Genomic DNA, 19,862 nt, shown 5'->3' on the forward strand with positions numbered 1-19,862 from the left:
GTAAATATGCAGTTTAACTTCTTGGTAAATCTAAACTGCAGTCCTTTGCTGAGCCTACATAAGAAAATCAAGTTTCAGTCAGTCACTTAAGGTTTCCCTCCTCTGCCACCATTGGTCCCCAAACAGATTATCACCTCAGTAATTGGGATTGAATCTGTTTTACACCATTTCCTTTCTTCATTTATCCTTTAATGTAAAATCACTATCTCATCTCTGAATATGTGTAATTACAATTGTTAAGTGTAGATAATATGCCACACATTCAAATCTACATCAATATTACTGCGCCCATATGTTTAGCAAAACATCACTGATCAATAAGAGCCAGCAATCACTGTGAGAAATTCAGAGTTGTTTCACAGAGACGAGAATCAAGTACAGTTGGGTATTTCCATATTGTTATAACTCTTTAATTATTGAAATTTACAAAATATCTTTACTTTTTTTCTCAAACTTAAAAATATTGAATAATTTAGAGCAATTTAATAGCATACTATAAGTGTTAGGATGTAGAATCTTTGTTTATTGTATTTCAGCGGTATCTTTTGCCTTGTTTCCCAAACTCCCTAACCTGCTGAGTTAGGATGGTTTTATTTTGTCCTGTTTTCTTCCAAACTAGATTAGTGTGTTTTTAGGGTTTAAATTCATGGGGTGATTTATTGAGTATAACAAACCTTCTTCAGCTGATTATCTACTCATTCAATTATGGTCAGAACTTTTATTTCTGCATTCAAAATTATCATTTAAAGAAACTGAAAGAGCTACCTCTACTTCCCAGGGTCTTGAGATCCTCCCTGTCTCCCAGTTTTGCTAATCCAGTCTGGGTTATCCTGAAGTACACTTCTTTCTTAGGTCTGCTTGACAGGTGCCTGTTTGTATCCTTCTCCAAGTTTAGGTTTCTTTCTGTATCTGGAGGGAACATCTAAGAGAGTTTTGACTTCTGGATGTTACCTAAAATTTCTGGTTGTTCACAAATCTTAAAATTTCTTCCTACTGCTCTTTAGGAAAGAAATTACAACACTGAGAGGAATACTGAGAAAATTTTGCTGCCCAAGTGAAAAGAAAAAGGCCTAGTTTTTTCCTAATACTCTTCCCATGACCATCCTACCTTCTTTTCAATATCAAAATAAATGTTCCCTTCTTGGCAAATTGGACATTTTGTATTTTTTTACTGATCTTTTCCGCAATTTTCTCATTCCTCTAAAACGATAAGCTTGATGAAGCAACATATTTGCTTTCTAAGGCCTGTTATTTGATGGCTTATCTTATTGGTTTTCCTAAGGTTCCAAGTCAGATAGCTTTAGTCTCCCTTTTTAGAGTTACTGAACAACGTTCAGTAACAACCCAAATCAACATGAAGCTGGTAGGAATTATGGAACATTGGTATCTTAGGGCATCAAGGTGAAATCAGTCAAAAAATAATGATTTTGGCAACATTAAACCATGTGCTGTAGTGTAATAACCTTTTTTGCATACTCCTAACTATAGCTGCTATGCAGGTAGTGCCTGTTGGGCAGATCCTGACCTCTGCTCCATAAGGACACTCCTACAAGTGCTGTCCTGAGCACACCCTGAGATAATGGGAGTGAGCTCAGCACTTGAATCCAAAGGGAAGGTAAAGAGCTCATATCCTAAAATAATTGTCAAAGAACAGCAGTCCCTCTCTCTCTTCTACAGCCAGACGACGGCTGTACATTTGATGCATACATTTTAGATGAGTAACATTTTTAATGAAGCCCATGTAGAAAGCTAAATATTTATGGAAGTAATTTAATACTTCTGTGTACTGTTTTATCATATGTTTTAGTACTAACATGATATTTTATATTTCCAACTTGGTGATTCCACAAGCAAAACAGAGATGCTTATTAGATGGAAGAAAATTAGCACAAAATCTTTTAATCCTTCAGAATTTATATATTTAAGTTAATTATTTGTGGCTCTTTATTCTGTAAATCTGCATAAAAGATTCTTTTATTTGTTTTCCTACAGAGAAACATCTCTTTTCTTTTTAATGCAGTCCCAGCTCCATAAGCTTGATTAAAGATAGTGTAAGGATTGTTCTTAAAAAAAAAAGATGATTTCAGAAAAAATCCAAAGCCAAAGCATTGAAGACTTATTTAATTCTCTTATAAACATTTTTAAAAACCCAAATCTGACGTTGAATTAAATCAATAATTTTTGCTTCCCACTTATTTGGAACAACTAAGTTTTCATGGAATTGAGTGCTGTAACAGTATTTTTATTTATACTTCAAGTAACAATAAAAAACTAAGCTTTATTAATTACATTTTTTCATTAACACTGTGTATTTCAACAAAATGCACATCAATGATAAAGAGAAGTTCAAGGAAACAGAACACCTTTTTTATATTTAAGTGAAATACAACCTACTGAGACAGAAATGGAAGTAGGGATTTTTTGGTGCTGCTTTCAGTCCTATCATATTTTTAGGGAACAGATACCCAAGATAATTATTTCTCATGTTCTGAATTTTGTTATTTTTGCTTCCAAAAACAAGTTCCAGGCTAAAATTTTAATCAAAACCATGGAGGGTTCAGTTCCTTCAATACAGATTCATCTTGAGAGACTCAAATTACTGCAATTTTAGTTGTGAGTATATTATGCCTACCACTATCATCTAGCTGGCAAGAACAAAACCTTAAAAATAAGACTGACTGAATTTAATGTTTGTCCCAAATCATAGTCAAGCAAGAGACACAACACTATGATAAACTACTATCATCTGGACATTTCCCCTCAAGTCAGTGAGACATAAATGCTACAATTTAGATATGTACTATATCTCGTTAAATGAAGGCTTATATATATGTAGGGCATTTTTAGTGTATTAAAAATGTTTATACTTTACCACATTTAGCAACTGCAACCATTCTGATGTAATTAACTGAGAAAGAATCTGACATACTATGTTTTGAAATATTCTGTGATAAGCTTGCAAGCATTGAAGTGAATTATGTAATTTGTCTTTGGAAAGTGCTAGAGCTGACCAAGGGCAATTTAATTTAAGCATACATTAATATACTTTAAATTACCCTTGAACTCTAACTGCAACACTTTTAAGAATGCTTTTAGAATTTCATTATCAGTAAACAAGCAGGTGCAGTAGCAAGGGGGAAAGCCTAATTAATTCTACTGAATATGTGAGGAGTTAGCTTCCATTTGCAATTGACTGTGGTACAGAAAATGGCCTCTCAAAATCCTGCTTTCTCCTTTCAGTTTCACACAGAGCTCTGAGAAATATTCAGCCAATCCAAAGATATAAACTAGTTAAATGCTGCTGGCTCAAAATATGATAAAAGTTTGGGCATTAAAACCTAAAGTGGGCACAATGATGTCAAAGCCAGATATGTAATTATATGTTTTCACAATGCATTGCACTTACGAAAAACACCCAAAGTTCTTGAAATTAGCTTGTGTTGTTAAAACATACCTGGAATCTAAGGAATCTATACTGAAATAAATAATTGTATATATTTTCCCATTTACTTAAATAGTTAATATAAACATCACCATCTACTGGCAGAACAAAATATGTAGCAGCATTCACAAGCTTGTAGGATCAATAAAGGTAAATACACAAATTGATTCCAATTTACACAGCTCTTAAAAATCTGCAGAAATAATGTTAACTTCATGGTGCCTGACAACAGCCCAGTTTGTTGTATAGAGTTAGAGGTGGCTTCCTGAGCAGCTTCACACACTTCTCTAAAATTGCTCCATGTGATAAAGATGCTCATCTTCAATAAAAAATGATCTTAATTTGAATTTGAATCAAACTGCTTACTCACTATGGTCTCTGATCCATATGAAAAGAACTTCAATTTATTGTTGTAGTTTGTGTTTATAGTGGCAGTGTTTGCAAAGTGTTTCTTGTATCAGTGTGAGCTTTTATTATTTTCTGGTTTGTTGTTTTTTTTTTTTATTAGAAAGTATACCTATAATTTTCATCTTGAAATATTACTGAGAAAGTATTTCTCCTATTTTCTCAAAAGTGAGGCTGGTTGGAATTTTAATGGAAATAGTAGTAAAATGTTAATAGAGAGATAGCCTGGGTTTTTATTTGCCTTTTTGTATGAGTCCTTAATATGTTCTTTTGTGTGTTCAGGTTTTTTGAGTAATCCTGAAGGCTAAGTTTTAGTAATTTTGATAAAAGCTCAGTTTCTTTTTCTCAGTTGCCTTCAGGAACTGAAGCTTTAAGTAAAAGATTAAATGGTACAAGACTTGTCATCAAATTTTAGAGTTTGCAAGACTCATATTGCAGAAATAAAATCTTGACCTGATTTGAGCTGAGACAAGTTAAATAGTTCTGAATAGAAAGATATTGAGAGGGAAAAAATATCAGAATATTACCACAGTTTGGATAACAGAAGATAGGAAAGAAACAAATGAAAAAAGCAAAATTGAGAACATAGCAACAAGGGAATGGAAATACTGTATGTGGAAAATAGAGATAACAAAGTATTTAGAGGAAAAGATCAATAACCTAGCAGATATAAAAATGTCCTCGCCCAAAGAAAAAAAGATGAACCAGGGAGGGCAATCTCATGAAAGTCAGGGAAGAGCAGAGCATTGAGATAAAAGTAATTATGGGCCCAGAAAGTCTGGAAAATAAAAATAAGCCAGAGGATTAGAAATTTGGCCAGAATTTACAGGTCTTTGACGATTTGAGTGAGATCCTTCTAAGTAGAGGAAACAGTCGGGAAGGTATATTTGAAATAATGTAGGAGAAAGACAATACTGCAGCTTGTTCAGGCATTATTATAGGCTGGGATCTTCCAACTGTTTTAATATCCTAAACTGATTGTTGCATCTCAGAAGACATCCCAGCAAAGAGTAGGAATTGCTGTTGCTGGCTATACCACCTGGCACCACAGTGCTCATCAGGCAGATCTACTGGAAGACAGGTAGCCCAATAAAATTTGTGTTTTATACAGACCTAACATTATGAAGGAAGTTGGAAATGGTTTCTTCAAGGACAGTAACACAAGCAGCAGTTTGCACTGTGGCATGGCCTGTAGGCAAGGAGTGAGCTGAAAGTAAAAGCCTTTGCAAATGTATGTGAAAACACTACAAGAGTTCAGAAAGGATGAGAGACTGAAAAATAAAAGTTGAGCTGTTTTTTTTTTCCCTGTATGCCATTAATCAACCTTAAATTGCAGGGCCACTTTTTCACAAAACCTTGCTTTAATGCTTTTAAACACAGAACACAGAGCTTACATTCAGGGAAGATAATAAGCAGAGTGAAATGCCTATGGCTTGGAATTTGCCTTAAGGTGATATTGTAAGGCTTTGGTAGAGAGTAGATTTTTGCATCTCTAAGACCTCACTTATTTTTCTATGTGGCTGGATATACAGTGTCCTCATCTGCTCCCTCAGCCCCCTGCCTCTACATCATTCTTTTGGTAAACATCTCTATTTTTTTTCTGCTTTAGCCAGAGGAGCACTTTGGAACAACACCAGGGTTTACAACAGGTTCTTCCTGACAACTGCATTAGTATTAAATGGCCCAAGTTCAGGCTGTCTTGTGGGACTGACCAAGTCACCACTAGTCTTTTTGGCAACTATTTCAGCAAATGGTTTCACAACACTCGATACAAATATAGAAAAATTATTACCCTATTTAAAAAAAATAACAAAAAAGAAAAAAACTTTCACCCACATTTTATTTTTTCCAAACAAATCAACTGTTCTATATTGCACAAAACCTATTATCTATCAATTTTCTACTGATGCCATCTTGATTTTTATTTTTTTTTTTTACAATACTTTCATTCTGGAATTAATCTACTCCTTTTCCAGAGAGGGAAAACCAAGCACAGAGGGGACTTGTCCACATCTGATTTTTGCCTTGACAGTAGGTTTGGACACAGCTTGCTTAAGCTATTTGGCTATTAGAATTTGATTCAAAACAAGGTAGTTAAGACATTTAGCTGTATGACTTTATAGGTCAGTAATATAAGCAAGGATATCACAGAGTGTCACCCTAGAATTCTGCTACAGAGAGTGGAGATAAATAAGCATTTGTAGAGTTCAATTCATCTGAACTGTTTTAGATTTCTGAGTCATGATTAGATGAATCGTGTCCCACAAGTGACTGTTTCTCTTCCCTGACTTACGAATTCACCCTGCTGTCTAGCTCAGACAAATACATCCATATTAAGGAAGAATGTTTCAAGTTAGGTGAGATTAATCTCAGACATGGAGGTTAAAGATTAGGTTTTATAGTATAAAAGTGGTTTACAATGTAGTCAGGGATCATAATATGACTTTCCAATGTATTTAGATGCCCTGGCACTTTTGAAAACCTCACCTGCTGTCTATCTACAAGCTTTGGTACTTAAATATTTCTACCAAGTTTTCCCATAGAAATTTCCCATGCAAATATTCTCCCAGAAAGGTCCAATGAAGTTCCTTATCCTTAAAACCAAAATAAAGGAAAAATCCTACCAGACACACAAAAAAATGTAAGAGTCTGAAGAGCTGTACTTCCATTTCTAGCCATATCATAAGATGTTCATAATCTTTTAGGATCAAAGGGTTGTCCAAAAATTCAGAAGCTTTGAATTTCTTTCTGATTGTAATCCTCTCTAAAACAAACTGAGAAATGTCCTTCATGATAAATTTTGTTTTTTGTGCCTACAATTTTCCAATCCTAACCAATAGTCTTCCAAAATCTGTAAGAAGTGGGACAAAGGCAATATTATGTATTTCAGGTGATAACATATTTGCATTTGCTGATATAGCACAGAAATGCAAACAAACAAAAAAAAATCTATTTTAGTTGCATAATAAATAGGTTGTTTATTCCAAAAAGTGTGTTTCAGATGATAAAAGTATTGCCTTGCAAGCCCATATCAATGCTTCTTTGAATAGCAGCATATGCATGCTGTACAATCAATCCTAAACATGTTTTGATATCAATTAAAATACCTTTGTGGGTTGTGGGGGGGGAGTGCTTCTTTGTTTTGTTTTTAAAGACTGAAATTTCTTGTAGTCTTGCCAGGAAAATATCCATAGTATGACTGAAAGATGCCTCATTTCCTTAGTACATCTGGCAAAAAAGCAGATAGATGAGTCAAGTGACTGCCCTGCACTTTTCCTGCTGCTGGATTCTCTGGAAGCTCCTTAGATGCTGTAGACTTTGAGACTCCTTTACCAATATTAATCAACCAGCATGCTTATTGGAAGGCACAGAAAGGGCTACTCCAGATATCTCTATTGATTCTAATACCCAGCCATCATCATTTCTCATAACACAATGCCATTTTAAAAATGTTTTGTTCTCCATAAAGTTTAAAATTAAATTGTAAATGTGACATTGCTCTACTCATTCTCCTAGCTGCAGTCATAGTAAATTTACCATGCAGTGTGTAATGGGAAATATTGGTAATGTCCAAACATTGACTGACATTACTGTCTGTTGTGTGTCATTAATACTCTTATTAATTGCTATGAGAGGTTGGCTGAATGGGCATTAATGGCCTTCAAAGATGTTGATTCTAAAAAAAAGGCTGCTTTTACACCATTTTTTCAACAGCAAATATGTATCTATGGAGCTGAACTACTGTAATTTATCTGCAAAGGAGAATAGCAGTTATCAAAAGTAACATATACCACTGTTAGACTGGGGGCTTTGACATGAAATTTTCTGGTTTTAATGGGAATGACACCTATAAAACTTGTGATAGGACACTCAGACCCCATAAATTCTTAAGATAAGACTTTCAACATTTGACATCATTTTCTAGAAGAGCTTGGCTATTTCTGACAGATTCTCACAACACTTATGGATGTGCAGGTTATGATTTGCACAACATTAAAGAGCTCCTCTGTTATAAAAAGAATACAGGGGTTGATGATTAATTACCAGTAGTCACCTGCTGTATTACTATCTGGATGAGAACATTAACATGGAAATAATCACTGCAGTCTTCTGAATAAAGTAACCATAAAATGCATGAAATCAGTCATGCAGAGAGTGAATCAGCAGTGGAAATATATGTGTATTGGCTCTGTGAGGCATGTGATCAAAGGATGATCTACACAGAGCCAGCAGCTCAGCAGGGCATGAAACATGGAAGACAGAAGAAGCCAAGTGTGCACAGAGCTAAGAATGATTAAGGAGTTAAAACCTGCAGAGACAGAAAGCCAACTTGTACCATTCCCATAAAAGTGTAACCACCTGTCAGTCGAGCTTTGTCTGCTGAGATTCCTTCAAAGACTTTAAAAAACAATCAAATAAAAATGGTCAAAATGAGCTAATGTGTTAATTGCTGTGGGAATAGAGGCTAAGGCTACAGTAATTGCAGAGAAAGATGAGAAGCAAATTTTTTAGCTGCAAGAACTCTGTGCAATCTTTTTCTTCAGTTCCAACTTGCTTAATAACTGAACACTGAAAGCTGGCCCTTAAGCTACAGAAAGTGGTTCTCTTGGCTGATACATTTCTCTACAGTTGAGTTGCAAACTATTTAAAATTTGCCCTTTCTTCTGCACTATTATGTTTTCAGCCACATTTTGCACATGGGACAAAAGTAGCAAGTAATCACATCCACTCTGTTGAAAAGCAAGTTCATGTTATGAGCAAAGTCCAATGCTGTGAGTGCCACCCAGTTAATGGATATTCTGAATTCTATTTTCAGCTTTTGTGTAGAGGGTACTTACAGTATTGTTAAAAATAGTTTTTAACTATTTAACTCTAAGCAAGAGCTGAATTCAGTTTTGACAGCAAATCTATGCTGAATTATGTCAGAGGAAAACAGATTGGGTAGGTCTTATTCAATTCCTGATGTCCAGATCCCCAGTTACTTACACAGGTTTGAGTTTTCAGCAGAGAGTTTAATTGACATTTGATTGAATTCTTGAGAGGTTTGCATTTTCTAAGATAACAGAATTCCTTCATGAAGGCACATACTTAAGTTTTAAACCTAGCCATCTTCAGCAGAGCAGTCCACTGATAACTGGATTTGAGCTCTTACGCAAAATTAAACAAATGCTGAAATAACCCATAAAAGAATTCTACTACGAAGTCCTGACTGAAAACATGAAAAATAATTATAAATTTGTGGATAACTCTTGTACAACTATTTCCTTGATTTTCAAGACATTTAGGGCAAAACTCCTTAAAATCAGTGTGATATCACTAAGGAAAGTATTTAGTTAAAATTATTCATTCATCATGGTACTCTAAGTTATCTTTGCAATTTAGACATTTTTCTGCAAACAGATATCTGTATATTGATACTACATTCAATCCTTTCTTCACAGAACTCATCAAATCTGTCCATTCTTAATACACACACATACCTATATATATAAATGTATAAATATGTATAAACATCTGTTTTATCACATTAACACAATATAACATAAACATTGCCCAAGCACCCATCCATATGGGCCCTCTGACCATCCTGTCTCCATAATAAAATGTAAGTACCAGAAGCCAAGGTATGTCTAAGCCACTGAAAGATGAAAGCTAAATCCTTCTTTAACAGAGGCAGAGGACAGTCATTCCCACTTTCAATGGAGATGCCAAAGCAGAAAAAACAATATTTTACAGAAATTAATCAAGCTATCTATGAACAGAAGGATCTTGGACAGTTTCCTAGATAATAAGGTTTAAAACAGAGCAGGATCCCATTTTGCTTTGTCTTTAGTCATTTTTTTACAGAGTTAAAAAAAATAAAAAGTTTTGGGAGGCTGAAGGTGGATACAGAGGTGGAAAGACTAGGTAAAGCAGATGTTCTCACTACTTTTATCCATGATTTCTTTCAAAGAACAAAGCATTTTTTTCCAGAAAAAATGGGATTTAGTTTCCTTTTGATCCCTCCTCCAATATTTATAATTTTTTTGCCTCAGATGCAGGTGGGATGAGCAGAAATTTTGGAGATTTTCTTAATAAACTTGTCTTCACAAGAAAAAGGTAATTTTTCTGGCCAGAGTAGGACATCATCCTCTCAGCCCGTCTGCTGATAGAGCTTGTATCTCTGAACTCCCAGAAGATTTGTTAATCTCCCATCAGGATGTTCCTATTCTTTTGAGGTTATTGTATATAAAAGGTCAAAAACTGTGCAATTTGATGGGTGAGAGCTGACTCTGACTTCCACTCCAACGTTAAGTCTGCACACTAGATGAAATGTTAGACAAATTGTATGACCAGTGTTTGAGAGAAGAAATTGTGACATTAATGCAAGCCATGAAATTAAAGTGATGACCAATTAAGAAGTAAATAAGATTGAGAAGGACTAAAAAAATGGATTAAAAATAATTCATCAAGAAAGGTTTAAAGCCTAGAAAGTCTCGCCGTCTCAAAAGTTACCCCTCAAAAAGTACAAAGTAATATTTAGGCAAACACTTGCACACCAGATTAGAGGAATCCTAGTATTAGAGTAAATGTGCATTTGTCTATCCCATAATTCCAATTCTGCATAAAACTAAGTCCAAATACTGACTTACAGACATAGGTATGCTTCTGGTTTATGTCAGTCAGTTGAACCCAGTGAGTGGGATATTATCATGGCAAGCTCAGACAGTAATAATTAGAACTGAGAGTCTATATGGAAAATGATACAAGTATATTTTAAAATGTATTTTTATTTTACAGGATTTATACCATTTAGAATTTGTGTTCTACTGCTATTCAGGCATTTACCTTTTTTCATGGACAGGCATTAACAGAAAGATGGTGCTCCTGTCCAAAGTTCGAATTCTGGATGTGAAAAATTTCAGCTTGCACAGTCAGTCATATAGCTGAAAGCTGATACTTTGTTACCTTCCACACACTATTGATTTTTCTCTCTTACAAACTGTCTTCTAACTAATTAATATATTTATCTAACTGATTTGCAACCATTTATTTCACTGCTTAGATAGAAACACATAAATAGTTCTGTCACAATAAATTGGACTTAACATAAACTTCGAACTAAATGTGAAGTGTTTACAGAATCAAAATACAATAAGTTTCCTCTGAAAATAATTTATGAGAAAAAAGCAGGCAGAATATCTAAGTTAAGATTATTTTAATTAAAGATACTTGACCCAAAAAAGGTCAATTTTTTGTGATCTACAAACAACTTAATAGAGATCTTAAACTGGAATTCTGAATTACTTGAAGATTTACTCATCTGTGTGCAAATAGCATGGTACTAATAAAAATTCTAGTTATAAATATAAATTATTGTGCAGAACTTATTTTTCAGTCTTATAAGTATACATAGTCTTATAAGTATACACAGTCTTATACATAAGTATACATATACACACTCTAACATCTAGGAGGAAATGTATTTAGTGCTTTGGGAAGTAATTATGAATACATATTTTCTCATATGAGATTTTAATTAAAACATCTTAATTTTTATAAATCTTTGGGGAAAAATAAACTAATAAAAATGGTGATAATTTTTTTTTTTTTTTAATATGATAAAGCTTTCAGAACAAGTAAAAATCTCAAAGCTGAATTCTTCTTAGCATAGAAACCTGTCATGGAAGGAAAATTCTAAAAACTGTATGAATTTCCAGAGCTGTGAAATTATGTGGGCCAGTATGAACTGCAGCACTTTTTTGTTTCCCAAATCAAATCACAGAGGCAGATTATTGATTCATTTGTTTTACCATGAGCAGTGCTTCTTGGATCTTTCTATCACAGGGAAAATATGAACTTAGTTAATTTCTATCAAAAAAGCTAGAGCTGTGAGTGGATATACATTTTTCTAGCAATTCAGACTGTCAGTTTTAGCAAAGCAGAGAGAGGAAGCAGCAAGCTCATGTTCTGCCAAATGCACAACTGTAGCAAAGAAAAGAACATGTACAAATATATATGCATATATTTGGGTGGGTGCATCTTCAGAGATGTGGCTTTTATATAGCCAGCCTGAAGCACTTCAGTGGAACATCACTTTCACTTCCTAAAGCCCAAGAGGCTTTAAAGGTTTCCTAAATTAGGCAGCCAAAATCATTAATCTCCTTAGAAAAATTTGGCAAACCACTGAATTCCTATTGACACAAGAACTAGGAGGTAGCAGACTCAATTAACAAAACCATTTCTCTCCTCTGATGGCTTTGCTCTTTCTCTCTGAAATCACTAGGGGAACACTGACTTTATTGCAGTCACAGAGAAGGAGCTAATGTTTCAGGATAGGAACAAACAGGTATTGATAAAATAAGGACTGAGTCAAGCCTGAGTCCAAATGGGAAGTCATCCTGCTTGCAGGTTCAGGTGAGCTGCAGTCCCGCTCTCAATCCTGACACTGGTAGTCCAAAGCTAACCAAGGCTGGCCCTGGCTGCAGCACTCAGGGCACTCAGACCCAGCAGTGAGAGAAGAGAGGATCATGTCCTCACTTGCTCCAAGCCATATCTCTGCTGGGGTAAGAGGGGGTCACTAAAAGAAGCAAGGTCTTACAAGGGAGTGTGATGCCAATTAACTGAGCTGAGACCATGTGGTCTCACCTCTGACTTTCTGTACCTTTAAGGTACAGCAGACAGCTGGATTTGTAATGGTTTTGTTAATTACCTTATGGAGAAGCAAATCAATGGTTCTGATGTTCCTGTTGTTCACCAGATATTTTACAAAGATGCCCCCAAATAAAATAAGAGATCCTAACTTTGTAGGTTTCAAGGAATGGTTGGACAAGAAAAATACAATTTGGTTTCCACAGACACATTCAGGGCATTTTTCACTCACAGTACAGCTGATTTTCACACCTATTTTCTGGCAAACTGTGCTCTGCAAATAATCCCAGCAGGACAAGAAAGCTCCTATTTACTCTGCAAAAGCAAGGATGGCTGTGTTTGACCATTTTCATTCCATCACATCACCAGTTTTATGGTCTATCACCTTCACAGCATTTTGCTTTCACACTATACCTCCCTATCTCAAACAAAACTGGAAAAAATACTTAAGCCCTGGGACTCAATAAGGTTTCTATCCTATTTGACACATCATTAAATCAGGTAGACTGTTGTCTAATGGGTGTTTTCTCAAGACATATTTTCTTCACAAATTCCTTGTCTTCAGCTCTTAAGCCCACCTAATGATTGAAGCATTTTCAACCATACTTTGTATACTGTACCTTTCTAAATCAACAAATTGGATGAGAGAATAAATAAATGTAATGGAATAAAAAACATGCTGAAAAGAAAATTTTTGAAAAATATTGAAAAGTTAATTGAAACCTATTTTTTTGCTAGAAAGAAACCTCATATGCATGCTTGTCCTAACACACTCACTTTTCCTTGGTTATTTTTTCTTTGTCTGTTACTTTAGTTTACCAAAGCATCCCTGCAAATACTGGGGGATTAAATTCTGATTAAAATGTAGAGCCAATGAAGATGGGGTTAAGTTAGATTCACTGCCTTTCCCCTGCCTAAATCTATATAAACCAGAAGAGTAGTGCTCCCTGCGAGGCAACTCTGCCATGCTTAGCTTATTTAAGACTGATTATGTTTTTCAAACACAAGGGCTTTACAAAGGTTTAGCAAACTGAAAGAGAACTGTTCATTATTATTAAGCTAGATATGGATTTTCTGTGTTGGTAGTAGTTTTTCTCCTCTCCCAGTCAGGATCTGGAGAACACAGAGTGCTGCTAGTGGGCAACACAGCTATGACCTCTGCTTTATAATGGTAATGTCAAGCATCACCCTGTCCCTGTAAAAATTAACAGATATAAAATTAGCTACCAGAGAGTTTTCTTTAATGAAGTAGAGTATTTCATATTTTAATCAATAAAAATTAATAAAAATCAAGATACAGTTGACAGAATTCAAAATTAGGCAGCTTACTCTCATTGCAATCTGTGCATAATCAAAGTCCCTTAACTACATCTCTGACACATGGAAACTAATACTCACAACAAAAATATTCAAATAAAGAAGATTAATATTTGATTCAGAGTTCTAATGAACTTTCTTGTGTGTTTTTTTACACAAGTTCCCATGCTTTTAAAAGCAAACCTGAATTTCTGAAGCTGCTCAGAAGTAGTTTCTTCCTGCTTTGTGTTTAAGCTTCATCTCCATATTCATTGGACTGTGAGATAAAAGATTTTCAGCACCTCAGAAAATTAAGCTATGCATTTCCGCATGTATATAATATCAAATATTAGATAATCAATTAGGAAAATATATCCTTATCTCTTTTTGTATAATGGTGTCTGTATGTCATGGGTGTAAGGTATTTGTGATTACATACATCTGTATGTAATCAGCTTTTCCACCTGCAAAGTGGGGATAATTATTCTTTCTTTGCAAGTATCATGAGGTTTAGCTTAATAATTTCTGGAGATTGGTGTGAGATGCTCTTAATGAATAACCACATATTGTAAGTGGTAAGGTTAATTATCCCACTATGACAGAAATCAATCACTAGTAAATCCTTTTTATTGGATAATGAGGTAATCTTAATTTTTTTTGATTTCACTAAAGTAGTCACATTGCTACCATATGTTGGAAATCTATGAGACTACAGTATAGATCACAGAATGTCCCTGTGAAGACTCCAAAGGACTGAAAGGAACCATAAAACAAATTATGCTAAGTTTTAATTTTTTTGTTGTTGTTGTTATGTTTCAATTTAAAACAATAATGTTACTCTAGAAGATAATTTATTATCCTAACTAGGGCATAGAATAAGCCCATGACTCTCCTCATGAAGTGCTGGTTTAATGTTGAATAATTAATGAAGTGCTATCTTGAAATAACAAAACAAATAAAAGTGATTTTATACCCACAAACTTTATACTTGATTGCAACAGTATTTTATCCATTGGAATATTAAGATTCAGAATTTGCCAATTTTGAGTTTGAGTCCATTAAGCATCACATTTTTCAGTGATTTTTAAGTAGACCCATAAGGACAGATATTTAAGTTTCTATGTAAGGAAGTCAGCAAACCAACACTGATTTGTGAGGCGAAAAACCTTGATACCTGAGTGTGCACAACTCTCCTACACAAACAATATAAGGGCAGTTGTCTTTTATTCAAAATTCAATTTATTTATTCTACCACTCTCTGTTAATGACATGAAACATGCAACAGTATTGGGTGGTGTTTGTGGACAGCTGGATAAGCAAGCCTCTTCCAAGAGTGGAACATATACTTTCACAACATGGAAAATTCAAGCTTTCACATCATTAGTGGAGTTTTAGACCATATGCTGCTGAGCTCAAAGGTAGCCAAGATGAGCTTTCTGTGTCAAACTCATTATCTCTCAAAACAAATATAGTCTCATGCTTTGTGAAAACAGGAGATGAAAGTCTCTGCTTTCAGTCAAAGTCTGGTTTGTTCATAATTAGGACCCATAACAGTGCAGAACACTGTCTTCTTTTTTTTTTTATCAACTTTTTTCCTATTGTATCAAGGATCTTTCAAGTTCCTCTCTCATTCTTGACATTTTATTGCCAGCAGTTACATGTGTACAGCAGTTTTAAAAGGAAGGAGAAATGTCACTGGGAGGTAGTTACTTTTATCTGATTTGATTATATATTTGAATTTCTCCCTGCATTTTCTCTGCATAAAATAGTTAGTTACAAATTAATGAAAATTTTAGATTTGCACTGTTAATTGAATATTTTTATAGGCAAAGGCAATGACCTAGGAAATGGAGAAGGATTCTTCACTTCCAAAACCAGGCATTTCTTCCTCTGCAACCCTCCTTTTGCTTTCTACTAGATAACTTGTTTTTCTTGTTTATTGAGTCTGATCCTCCCTATGTTTCTTTGTATTAGTTTTCTCTCTTGCTTTATTAATTGCACTATATTAACTTCACAGCTAGGGTCAGTTCCACCTCAGAAGGCCAGGGACAAGCCTAATTCTGCAAACAGCATTCCCCACAGGAACCATAAGCAGTTTTCAAGACTGTGATGTTTGTGTACAGAACTGAACAGCCAAATATTCCTTCCTGATAAATTCATGAGTTTTCTCTTTTCTTAATATAGTTGTTCTAATTCAGACTGCCATCCTTAACAGTGTAAATCATCATTAATCACAGAAATAGGAATTTCTTCATACTATGACTAAGTGGGCAAGCATAATCTTCCCAGGATTTTGTCAGATAATTTTACTGTTTTGATAGCCCTGAAACTTTATAGAGCACTTTAAACTGTATTAAAAAATGATTTAACGAGACATAAACTTCTAAGTGTCTGAGCCATCAAAGAAAGCAAGTCTTAGGAACTGAAGTAGTTCAGTATTGTAAGAGCTGATTGATTTATAATTAACTTCATATTCTGTGTCATACCATTCCTTCACAGGAAGCCTGGGACAGGGAATTGAATTTGACCTTCACAGACTTAGTCAAGGACCTGATGCCACTTGCTGGACATCTTCTAAATAAACATTTCTTTAATCCAGTCCAGACCATGTCCAGCATTTGCCAAGATTCTCAATTTCATGCATAAGCAAATTCTGTGCTAAACATGTATGGGCGAACTCCTTATGGTTAGCAGAGTCTGTGTAATTCTGTGTGACAAGAGATTTTAAAGCATATTGGCTTTTTTGTTCTTTAGAGGTATGGCTGTGAATAATTTAATTTGTGAATATAAATGGAGGTGAGTGTTTGTCAAGGTTGTGTTTAACCAAGGTTGGATAATCTCCTCAAGTTTTTACTGTAATCAGTAGAAGGAGAAGCTCCTCTGGAAGATGCCAAAATAGGCACTTTTCTCTGTGCTAAGCCTGCAAGGGGCCAGGGAAGGTTAGGTTTGCAAGGACATAGTAAATCTCATGAACAATTAAGACTAACTCTATTGTGAACTCTAAAATGCCACGACAGAGTTCTTCTCCTTGTCCATTATTTTACTAGTGCAGTAGCAGAATTCCAAAGAAAGATGGATGGATACAGCTATAGCTATACTGCAACACAAATTCCTTTGTCTAAAGCCAAACCCAGGCCTGATGTGAAGCCTTCCATGATGCAGGATGCCTTTACATTTTTATCAAAGTGGTCTCTCTGGAAGTCAGAGAATGTTTTCTGCTTAAAAATTGCATATATTTTATATAATATATATATAATGTCTGTGTGTGTGTGTGATACTTTTAAACAAGCTTTTCTGTTTTTCTTGAATTCAACACCCAAAATAGGAAAAAGAAATTACCATTTCACCATGTGCATTTCCCATCTCCCATGAATCCTAAGCAATCAGAAACTCATGTTGAAAAGTAAAGGGAACAAATTATTTTGTTTGGGTGTTTGCTAGAGTCCTCCATTGCAAATGCAATACGTAAGGCAAAGTTAGGCATACCAGGCTGTTAATATACTTCTGTTCATAACTGAAACATAAATAAAGATAATTTTTATACAATAACCAGTAGAACTTATCAAAGAAGGAGAGGGCTGTGCATGATTCCAGCAAAGTAAAGGAGAGAGATGTTGTGTGCAAAAGAGGGACACATAATCTGCAGTGACTTCTGGAATCACTGTTTAAGAGTGAGCAGGAGTCACAGACTGGTGCTGGTGCAGTAAAGGACTGTGGCACTTGCTGTCTGCCTCCTGCCCAGTGCCTGCCCAGCACCTCAGCTCATGCCACCCAAGAGATGAAGCAGCAGAACACTCCCAGGGCTGATGTCAGGAGTCATGGCAAAAGATGCTTGTAAATGTGCCTGGAAGTGCTCACCTGGTCACAATAGCTGCTTCCTCAGTTCCTGCTTCACACTCAGGTTCCTTGGATGGAAAAGGATGACCTAAGCAGAGGTTACCCTGGTTGCTATGAGTGTGGAAATCTGCTAAGTGTGTTGCAAAAGTGAGGAATCAAGTGTGGCTTGTTGGCTGGATCAGATCATGTAAGAGTAAATCCACTCTAGCAGTGAGAAGACTGGCAATATGTCTGGTGAAAGTTGTCTCTAATACCTCAGACCTAATAATTTAAATTCATATATGAAAGGGATCTCTGGTCATCTCCTGATCCAGCCCTTCCACTCAGAGAAGCACCAGCCTCAAGGTTTGAGCAGTTTTCTCAGTGTTGCAAACTCTTGAGTGTCAAATATGCACCATTTACAATTCATTCCACAGACAGAATGACTCTAGTAGAGATCTTTATTCAAGAGTCCTATTTCAGCCATCCATTCTTTGTATAGAAGTATATCTGCTTGAAGATCTAGCTTTTCAATCAATAAAGCACAGAATTCTCTTGATTCAAACTAGTAATTACAACCTTTCCACTACATAGATAAATATTTCAGTTTTCTTTTACTTTTTAAAACTATTTTACAGAAGCCCACCCTGTGACTAGTAAAAGAAAGGTAAAATTAACAAGGCTTTAAATAACATGGAGTGATCCTTAATTTATGGTTCACAAAAGTAGTTATTCTAACTGTGCTTGGATGATCAAGGCAGCTTTATGTGTAGGAATTGGATAGTGAAAGGTAGTGAACAGGGTCACCACTTTGTCGGCATACTTCACTTGGTTTACATAAATTACATAAGCTTTATAGCTTCGACTTTATAATTTTAGAAACTGGTAAAATGAATAAAATGTTAATTAGTTTTCTCCAAAAATCTCAGCTTTCTAAGAAATTACACAGTGAGTATCTTTAAACATTAGGGAGAAAGATTACTCTCTATCTCTCATAGAATCTCTTAAAAGCTTTGATCTAAAAGATCTTTGATTTTAAGGTTAAGGAAAAAAAAACAAGTTTGCAATGAAATGGTACCATTTTATGATCTCTGACACATAACTGTTGTTTCATAGAGGATTTGTAGAGAAGAGAAAAATGCTTTAAAATGCCATCACTAACTGGCTTCTGAAAGAACATATATTTCACGTTTGAACAACAAAATTGTTTTTCCACATATAAACATTCATTTAAGTCCCACTCCCACACAGAACTGACTCCTCCAATAAAGAGTATGACTCACACAATGCTGGTGAAAGATATTGACTTTTCTTTCCAGAACAAACATCAGACAAGCATCAGAAACTACAAAGTTATTAACTAAGATATATCACAAACTAGTATCCACAGACCTCAGAAAAGCTTCAGTTCAATTGTTACTGCACTCTTCACATCCTTTCTGAGTGCAATACTGGGTTTTCTGTTGGCTTTTTTTTTTTCTTTAGTTATAGTAAACCCATTAATGTCATTTGCTACCTCAAAAGTTGCATTTTATATACCCAGTATTGGCTCATCTAAAATCTGAATTTATCAGTTAAATGAAAATCAGACAAAAGCCATAAAATCTCTTTTTTTCTTAGGTAACTTCCAGAAACCTTTCTCTTACTTTTATTCTCTTTCATAGTTTCTGAGACAAGAGTCTTTCTAGTGCTAATAGTTTTCATTCCCTGTATCACAGATATGTCCTTCCCTTTTCCCACACTATTCTCACCAGCTTTTCAAGAAGATACCTTGACTTGAGCCTACCCCCAAAAGACCAAGATGCTGAGATACCTCTTCCTATTCTCATAACATCTTGACTCAAACCCTCTGATTTACTCTGCTACCACTCTGTCACAAATATTTATGTTGAAAGAAACAGCATCAAAAGCAGCATGACCAGCAGATCACAGAAGGTGACTGTTCTTGTGAGACTATTTGACCAGCCTGGAGAAGAGAAGGCTCCAGAGAGACCTTATGGCACTTTCCAGTACCTAAAGGGAGCTACAAGAGGGCTGGAGAAGGACTTTTGACAAGAGTATGCAGTGATAAGAGAAGGGGGAATAACTTTAAACTGAAAGATGGCAAGCTGAGATTAGATGGTAGGAAAAAAATGTCTTTACTGTGACAGCAGTGAGGCACTTGCACAGGTTTCCCAGAAAAGCTTCCCCATTTCTGGAAGTGTTCAAGACCAGGCTGGATGATGAACCTGGTCTACTGAAAGGTGGCCCTGCCCGTGGAAAGGGGGTTGGA

General features: G+C 35.3%; 1 protein-coding gene across 2 annotated transcripts in view; it reads right to left on the reverse strand.

Moving 5' to 3' along the window:
• CNTN5 (contactin 5) overlaps positions 1–19,862 on the reverse strand; it is a 607,907-nt gene that overhangs the window by 532,198 nt on the left and 55,847 nt on the right. The window lies entirely within an intron of this gene.

This window comes from Zonotrichia leucophrys, chromosome 1, assembly GCF_028769735.1.
Source record: "Zonotrichia leucophrys gambelii isolate GWCS_2022_RI chromosome 1, RI_Zleu_2.0, whole genome shotgun sequence".
Taxonomy (NCBI): domain Eukaryota; kingdom Metazoa; phylum Chordata; class Aves; order Passeriformes; family Passerellidae; genus Zonotrichia; species Zonotrichia leucophrys.